Source organism: Octopus sinensis, linkage group LG19, assembly GCF_006345805.1.
Source record: "Octopus sinensis linkage group LG19, ASM634580v1, whole genome shotgun sequence".
Classification (NCBI taxonomy): Eukaryota; Metazoa; Mollusca; class Cephalopoda; order Octopoda; family Octopodidae; genus Octopus; species Octopus sinensis.
This window is the reverse complement of record NC_043015.1, coordinates 17,766,565-17,776,564: the sequence shown is the minus strand read 5'-3', so window position 1 is coordinate 17,776,564 and position 10,000 is coordinate 17,766,565. Positions and strand designations below refer to the sequence as shown.

Here is a 10,000-nt window from a genome sequence, read left to right as displayed (position 1 = left end):
GATTCAATATAGAGATAACGAAATTTAAATTTTCTAAAGGTTAGTTGCCCGTTTTCAGTTTCAATTTTCCTGTAACAAGCGGATTATAAGTGGATAAAACAGTGTATTTGGCTTTAGAATAACCCTCTTTAGCCCTTAATTATATGATATATATATATATATATATAAATATATACATACGTGTGTGTATGTATGTATGTATGTATGTATGTGACAGGATACTCAATAGGATGTCAAAATACCTCCATACATAAACCTATGATAACATGTTATGATATATAAATGAATAGAGAACAAAAACACCAACAATGACTTTAACTTTCTAAGCCCTATTGAATTTAGTTTCTGCAGCCCTACTGAAAACCTTAACAATTTGTCAAAACTTTAATGTCTGTTATATTATATTGTCATAGGATGGATATCAATGTTTATAATTAATTGCTTCAAGGCTTCATAGGCTTATTGCAACCTCAGTTTCCTATATAATTCAATATACTTTTTCACTCAGCATATGTAATTTATTCCTTTGCATATCCATGTAGGCATATTGTGGTCATTATCTTTGGTGCTTTTGATTTCAATTCTCAGCTTATTTTCATAAAATATTTTTTCCTCTTTAATTTATCCAGCTGTTGCTCCTAATCATAACATTGTTTACATTTATTGAGCATATTTCACTGTGATAGGTCATCATCGTACTTTTCACTAGTCTCAAAATATCTTTCTTCATACAGAAAGAGAAACTTTTGTCTCAAACAAGTTGCAGCTTTCATGGTAACTGTTATATAATCAATAGCATACATTATTATGTTTATGTATCTGTTTTGCAAGATTCGTGATGTGAAATCACGTGTTGAAATAGTTATATTTTGGGACAGTCATTTTTTTCTTTTGTCAAATAAACACATGCACTATACACTTGTTCTTCACTTCTGCTTTATTATTGTTCTTATTTTATTGTCCTTTGTTTGAAATCTTTCATCACACATCTTGTGACCTCTTCAGCGATTCTGCACCCCATGTGTCTCCTTCAGGATGGAAGGAGACATGTGGGATGGAGAATCACCGAAGAGGTCACAGGATGTGTGACAAAAGATTTCAAACAAAAGACAATAAAATAAAAGAACAATAACAAAGCAGAAGTGAAGGACGAGTATGCAGTGCATGTGTTTATATGGTAAAAGTAAAAAGAAAAAAAATGACCTTCCCAAAATATAACAATAACATACATTATATTACTCAGCTAAGAAAACTCATTAGCTCTGGTATATTATCTATGTTCATGTTTTTAACTACTCCAGCTCAGTTTCAGTTCTTTGAATTTACATCTAAGAAATTAGTATAATGTTTCTACTGATTAAATAAACACTGACTCCTGGCAGTCTTCAACAAAATTTACCAATACCATTGGTACACACAGCAAAAATTGTAATGAAGTAAGTAGCCTGGTATTCAAAATCAATATTTGCTCTTAACAGTTCCTGATTGTTTACTAGGCCCAAAAGATCTTCGATAAAAATACAGTTTCTATCTATTGATGAATTAAAATATAGTATTAGTATTTTGACCATACCATAGTAAAATACCAACCATCTAATTAATTTTCAAATAATCTAAAGTCAATAAAGAAATACACCATCACTTTACCTGCTAGAATAACAAATTTTCTTCAAATTCACCTTAACTTTATAATCTGTAAGCTTTTGCACCATATTAAGCCAAGATTTTTTTTCATCTTTTTCATTATCTTCACTTCATTGTTGATTACTCACTAACTCCAGACTTCAGTGTTTCCATGCTGTGTTTTCTGTCTATTTTAAATCATCTGCTTGATTTCACACTTCCTTCCTAATAAAAAAATTTCTTTTATCTTCCAACCAATAAAGCTATGATAATTTCTTAAGCTTCAAAAAGGTCAATAACCCAACAGCCAGTTTCTTTCTCTCAAAACCAATACTTTTTACACTCAGACCAACACATTTACTACAATGATTATTGATGCCATTTCTTCCCTTTACAGGAAATAACACTTTGACAAAAAAAAACAAAAAAAAAAAACCTCAGTTCAAATGTTAGAGTATTTGAACTTTTAATAGAATTGGGAGAAGAGAATAACATTAAAAAAAATGGTTGCAAAAGATAAACAATTTATTGTTTAATATTTCATTGTTGAATCTGGAAGTATATTTCTGAGGGTGTCAGTATTAGCATTTTGACAAGTGAAAAGTTTGATATTATGAATTTTTCCATAAAACATTCAGGACAAAATAGACAGATGATGTCTGTGATAAACTCTTTATTTATAAGAAGCGACAAGTGTGTGAGTTGTATATAGTTGAAGACTACATTTTAACTGAATTGTTTTGGTGAATTTATGTTTCTGAAAGCAATAAAAAATTAAAAAAACTAAACTGAAGTGTAATTAAAACAAACATGCACACATGGTGAAGTTTTAATGGGTGAGGGAGAAGGAATAGTAAGTTGCTGACTACTGCAAAAATAATGATACAAATTTGGTGGGAGAGGGGAAGAAAGAGAGGGACACACAGACAAAAAGGGAATGTTAACCAATGATAAATGTGAAAGTCAGTTGCTAAAACAGTCAGCCAAGTGGTTTTATAGGAAAGATAGTATTTCAGTGAAACTTTATCCAACATATTTGCATTGATTCCAAAAAGACAGAAAGTCAGAGTCAAAGTATATGAAAACTAACTTTATTAAAAATAGAAAAATGGAAAAAGAATTTTTAAAAGTAAAAGCAGTTAAATTTTCAGAAAAGCATTTAATGTTATTCCGTCTCTCTTACATTCATGTGCATATCTGTTGCACACTTTGTCTCATATATAGATGCTGCACACATTCACTCTCATATATGGATGTACACATTTCTTCTGCTGCACTTCTCTTCATGAACTTCAAGAATCAATCTGGCATTCTCTAAACCAAGTACATGAATTATTCTTACTTCTTTTAACAATGTCTTCATTCTCTACATGTACCCTAAAGTAGTTTATAAAGAGAAAAAAACCGAGCTCTCTTTGCATCTAAAGATGATGAGACTAGTTTTGTTGTTCAGAAAGAAAACAGATGTAATTAAAACTTAAATCATGTTATTTGCATGGATTTTCTGTTGCTACATTAAATTAATATGGTAACATTTGATGTATAAATATGTTATTAAAACATCATTGCTAGCTTTTTCAACAACATTGCTCCTTCTTAGTTGACTAGTCCTAAACAACATCAACAGTGTTTTAACACAGCAAACAAAATGTATTCTGTAGTCAGTATGAATAACTTGGTTTGATGAAAACAGTTATCTAATTAAAATGTTTTATCTGTTGTTAGTTATTAAATGACATTAAGAACAGAATTAACTTAAATGAGATGCAGTTTGAATTTGTACCAGGAAGAGACATTATTGAAGCAATCTTCTTAGTGAAACAGGTGCAGACACTTTGCTAAAAATAAGTCCCTATACCACATTCATCATTTTAATAGCAGTTCCACACCTTGTTATCTGGTGGTTGCTAAGAAGGTAAAGGCTAAATAAATGGTTTGTGAGAACAGTACAAATAACATGGCTGAAGAAGTTGCTTCCCAACCACATGGTTCAAGATTCAGTACCATTATGTGACAACTTGGGCAAATGTCTTCTCTAGTTTAGGCTGATCAAAGCCTTGTGAGTGGATTTGGTAGAAAGAAGCCCATTCTGTATGTGTGTTTATATATATATATATAATATATAATATATTAAACACACATACAGAAGGGCTTATCTGCTCATATATATATATATATATATATATATATATATATATATATATATATATATATATATATATATGAGCAGATAATATTTAAAGAAGAGATGCTTGTAAAGAAAACAAAAAGGGAGATAACCATTGTTACAACTGTTTGATGTTCAGCAGACATAAACCATCTGGGGAAGGCTTGAGTCGTCCATTGCTTATTGATATATGACTTAGCATTAGGAGGACAAGAGGTGTGTCTGTTAAAGATTTTGTTGTATCTATGGGTTCTAGGGAAGTGGATATCTACTAAGTGCAAGAATCTTCTATCTACATTTGTCCTAACATTAAGGAAGAAAGTACGGTGACACAAACCATAAAATTTTCCAAGGCCTATTTTTACCACTAGATGATAGAGAAAGTTGGGGTTTATAGAAAATTTTAAGAGTGAATCTGCTATCCTGTAGGGCCTTATTATGAGGTGGCATCAAAAAGTTTGCAGACTAATTTTCTAGCACACTAACAGATGGCAGCACATGCTTGTGTGTACAGTGAAAGCAAGCAGTGACCTTCATGAGGCAGTGTGTCAAGTGACGTTGCTGTGTTTACTTCACAAGTTGTGAAATTTGTGTTTTCATGATCATGTGTATGCTAGAGTCTGCAATTTTTGTCATGGACAGGAAGTTGGAACAAAGTGCCAATGTGAAATTTTGCATTAAACTTCGGAAGTCTGCTACAGAGACATTGAGCATGCTTTGACAAGCTTATAGTGACAAGGCAATGGGTTATATGCGATGTTTCGAATGGCATAGGTGCATGACAGAGTCACAGCTCAATCAAGAGCATGCTCATCATTTCTTTTGATATCCACAATATTGTACATGAAGAATTCATTGCCCAGGGCCAGACCATCATTAGAGAGGTCTACTTCAATGTTTCAAAGTGTTTGATGGAGGACAATCATGGAAAGTGACCATATCTGTGGAGTGCAAAGAATTGGATTCTTTATGATGACAATGCACCCTGTCATTGAGCTCTCCTTACTCATGAATTTCTTGTCAAAAACAACATGGCATCGCTTCCACACCCACCCTATTCACTAGATTTAGAACCTGCAGACTTCCATCTTTTCCCCAAGAAGAAAATGCAGTTCAAAGTTTGCTGTTTTAACACCATTGCCAAGATCCAGGACAAGTCCCAGAAGGTCCTTGGCTCACTTATGGAAAACAACTTCTAAGACAGGTAACAAAAGTAGCAGGAATACTGGGACTGGTGTATTGCTGTGTAAGGTGACTATTTCATAGGAGACGATGTTAAAACTTAGGTAAATGAGTTATTTTTTATTAAACATAGCTAATCTGGAAACTTTTTGATAACATGGGGCAACATTTTTGAATATTTCTTTAGAAGAAGAAAGGAATGTGATCCTATGGCTAATATTTGGAATTAAGTTTGTAAATACAATAGGTGGGTGACAGGAATGTCTTTTAATATATTTAAGGTTCTCATTAGGTTTGTGGAAGGGCATATATGAATTAGTTTTAAGATTTAAGGAAACGTCTAAAAAGTTTTAATTAGGTTGGTATTGATAGTCTTTAGGACTTAATATATCTATTGATACCAACTTGGCTAAAATGACCTTTTGGATATTTCCTTAGATCTTAAAACTAATTAATTTAAGCCCTTCTACAAACCTAATGAGAACCTTGAATATATTAATAAACATTCCTGTCACTCACCTATTGTATTTAAAATCTCAATTCTAAATATTAGCCATAGGATCACATGCCTTCCTTCTAAAGAAATATTTGAAAAAGTAGCCTCAAATTATAAGGACCTTCAGGATAATCTTCTACAATCCCCCACCTCCTCTATCATCTGGTCGTAAGAATAAGTCTCAGAATGTTTTAGATTCAGGAAGATGTGGAACAAAGTGGTGAGAAAAGATCTTCAGATGCTGGACCTCACTGAGGAAATCACAAGGAAATCACTGAGAGCTGTGATGATTTGCTGTACTTGAAAAGATGCATCAAGCTAAGTAAAATCGTTGTCTTCCATACATAGAGGCTTGTCCTTTGCAAGTGTCAGTGCCTCATAAAATGCACCCATGCCTGTGTTCTGGCTGTCAACCTGTCAGCCTGTGTTCTGGTCCTTGTTTGTTAAGGACCAAATCTGTAGAAGATTTAGAGGGGAAATTCTAGACATAGAAGCAAAAACCTAGACTTCAAAGATCTCAAAGTAAACTTAAAAAAGACTGAGGTTTTAGTGATTAGGAAAGACAAAACTCACCTATCTTCAGGGAAATTGCCATGCTAGATATGCAGTGAAGGAGTAAGTAGGAATTCCATTAGGTGTACCCAACTCTACACTTTGGATGCAAATGAGGTGCATTTTGAATATTCTGTGAAAACATGTCTGGCTATGAGGAAATATTACCTTGCTTGGAAACAAGTAAGGATTGGTAACAAGAGGTGTATCCAACCATAGAAAACTCTACCTGACCATGAATAGTGAACATTAAAACAACAATGATGATGTATGGTGGGATGATTATAGACACACTAATAGATGCATGTGTTGCAGATGCATGAGGGCAATAAGCACTTAAAGCACACAGGAAATAGATTCTCTATATTAATTAAGGGGATTTAGAAGAACTTTTTATGAGAATATTCTTAGTAAATAAATTGGCACACACATCAAAAACTTAAAAATATAATGGAAGGGAGGCAACCAAGATGAAAGTTCTTAGAATTAGGAATATTTAAATTTAGTATTTAAGAATGAAGTGTGGGTTTTATGGGGCATAATCATTTGGGGTAGTTAGAGGTAATATTTGTTAAAAAAAAAGGAAAGAAAAGAAGAATTAGGTGTAGTAGGATTCTTGCAGAAATAGATATGGAAATTACCAATTCTTTAAAACTTTTTGTAGATTAGGTATACAACTTAATAATTTTATTAGATATATATAGTATTTATGTAATAGTTATAGAAATTTTAAAAGATTTTATTCCACTTCATTTAATTTATTTATGTTACTAAATTTCTTAATAACTAATATTGATTAAATAAAAACTAGTAGGGTACATTATTTCCTTATTTGAGTTTAAAACATTTAGATTCAAACTTTAGGAATAACTAGAATGCTATTCTTTAAAATATTTAAAGGTACAGGTAGTACAGTGTATGCAAGATGCCCCTAGATCAAAACGGTTATTTAATAAGTTTACATTATTCCTATGTTTCAAAATTTCATATATCTCCATAGAACAAAGTTCACATTCATCTCTACTATTTTTATAAGGCTGTGCCTTTCTTATTATGTCCATTTAAGGTTAAATCCGATACTATTTCCTTTCAACTCCCAAATTTTACTAGACAGCGTTGTGCAACCTGCCTTATGTTTAAGTCTAAAACTAGAAAAATGATTATTTATACGTTTCTTCAGGTCTATAGAACAACCGAAATAAATATAGCTATTATTTGAAGTCATTACTGTACATTTAGAACTTACGTTTTGAACCAGACACTGATCAGATACTGGACATTTCTGTCTGTATAAGAGCATTTTTAAGGTAATCCTTAAACCTTAGTTTAGGCTTTTGCACTGATCTGCCATCTTCCAGTTCACCATACAATAGCTGCTTGGGCAGTCGCTCATCACTCATCCTTACCAAATGTCCCCACCCCACAACCTCAAACGTCTTTGCAAAATCATTGATTCTATATTTCTATTGCCACTCCTCTCAAGCACCTCCACAATACTAATGTCCATTTTCCAGCTTATCCCCAAAATTTTTCTCAGACAGTATTGATGAAATCATTCCAATTGCCTTACCTGCCTACAGTAAACAACCCATGCCTCACTTCCATATAGCAAAGATAGGATGATGCATGTGTTATATACCTTAACTTATATTCATAAAGATATATTATGTTGTTTCCACAGACGCCTATCAAGCTTACCAAAAGCACTACTATATATATATATATTTATATAGCATATATATATATAATATATCATCATCATCATCATCATTTAACGTCCGCTTTCCATGCTAGCATGGGTTGGACGGTTCAACTGGGGTCTGGGGAGCCCGAAGGCTGCACCAGGCCAGTCAGATCTGGCAGTGTTTCTACAGCTGGATGCCCTTCCTAACGCCAACCACTCCGAGAGTGTAGTGGGTGATTTTATGTGCCACCGACACAGGTGCCAGACGAGGCTGGCGAACGACCACGCTTGGATGGTGTTTTTATGTGCCACCGACACAGGTGCCAGACAGGCTGGCAGACGGCCACGCTCGGATGGTGTTTGTATGTGCCACCGACACAGGTGCCAGATGAGGCTGGCGAACGGCCACGATCGAATGGTGTTTGTTACGTGCCCACAGCACGGAGGCCAGTCGATGCGGTACTGGCTACGGCCACGTTCGGATGGTTTTCTTGTGTGCCACCGGCACTGGTACCACAGAGATACAAATTCCATTGATGTTCATCTATTTTGATTGTTTTTTGATTTTCACTTGCCTCAACAGGTCTTCACAAGTCACAAGAAGGAAGGTATGCACAGGTGGACTGACTACGTCCCAGGTAGGGGCCACGGGTTATGGCCTGACTAGTCTTGCCAGGTCTTCGGATGGTGTTTTTATGTGCCACCGACACAGGTGCCACATGAGGCTGGCGAACGGCCATGATCGGATGGTGTTTGTTACGTGCCCACAGCACGGAGGCCAGTTGATGCGGTACTGGCTACGGCCATGTTCGGATGGTTTTCTTGTGTGCCACCGGCACTGGTACCACAAAAATACAAATTCCATTGATGTTCATCTATTTTGATTTGTTTTGATTTTCACTTGCCTCAACAGGTCTTCACAAGTGTCGCAAGAATGAAGGTATGCACAGGTGGACTGACTACGTCCCAGGTAGGGGCCACAGGTTATGACCTGACTAGTCTTGCCGGGTCTTCGGATGGTGTTTTTATGTGCCACTGACACAGGTGCCAGATGAGGCTGGCGAACAGCCACGATTGGATGGCGTTTGTTATGTGCCAACAGCACGATGGCCAGTCGATGCGGTACTGGCTACGGCCACGTTCGGATGGTTTTCTTGTGTGCTACCGGCACTGGTACCACAAAGATACAAATTCCATTGATGTTCATCAATTTTGATTTGTTTTGATTTGATTTTCACTTGCCTCAACAGGTCTTCACAAGTGTCACAAGAAGGAAGGTATGCACAGGTGGACTGACTACGTCCAGGTAGGGGCCACGGGTTATGGCCTGACTAGTCTGCCCGGGTCTTCGGATGGTGTTTTTATGTGTCACCGACACAGGTGCCAGATGAGCTGGCGACGGCCACGTCGGATGGTGTTTGTTAGTGCCACAGCACGGAGGCTAGTCGATGCGGTACTGGCTACGGCCACGTCCGGATGGTTTGCTTGTGTGCCACCGGCACTGGTACCACAAAGATACAAATTCCATTGATGTTCATCTATTTTGATTTGTTTTGATTTGATTTTCACTTGCCTCTTTGATTTATATATATATAATATAATATATATATATATAATATTATATGTCATATATAATATATATATATATAATATATATATATATATATATATTTATATAGCATATATATAATACATATATATTATATATATATTATATAGCATATATATATACATATATATATATATATATTTATATAGCATATATAATATACATATATATATATATAATATTTATATATATATATATATATATATATATTATATATTTTATATAGCATATATATATATATATATATAGTATATACTATATAAATATATATATATATATATATATATATATATATATATATATATATTATATAGTATATATATATATATATTATATATGTATATACTGAAACGCACCTGTCAAGCAGTATAGCAGATGCAGAAATACACACCAAAGTATACTGTTTTTCGGTCAGACAGGAAGGAAAGAACTCATGGTGGGGTTGCCCTGTACGTCCGTGAAGATGTCACACCCATAGTACTGTTGACACACTCAAACTCAGTCTGTGACACACTGATAGTACACATGAAACAACCGAAAATAGTAATATGTGTCATATATCGGCCACCAGACACCCCTAGTCATGAAGGAGTGTTTGAAGATAGCCTCAGAAGAATAGAAGAAGTCATGGACAAACTGGACCAGGGTAACACCATTCTACTGCTGGGAGATTTTAACCTTCCGAAA

At 34.7% G+C, this 10,000-nt stretch overlaps 1 long non-coding RNA gene across 1 annotated transcript in view; it reads right to left on the bottom strand.

Moving 5' to 3' along the window:
• LOC118767127 overlaps nt 1-10,000 on the bottom strand; it is a 24,259-nt gene that overhangs the window by 9,447 nt on the left and 4,812 nt on the right. The window contains exon 2 of the long non-coding RNA XR_005003024.1: nt 8,696-8,699. This is a non-coding gene — a long non-coding RNA (uncharacterized LOC118767127). The remainder of the gene's footprint in view (nt 1-8,695; nt 8,700-10,000) is intronic.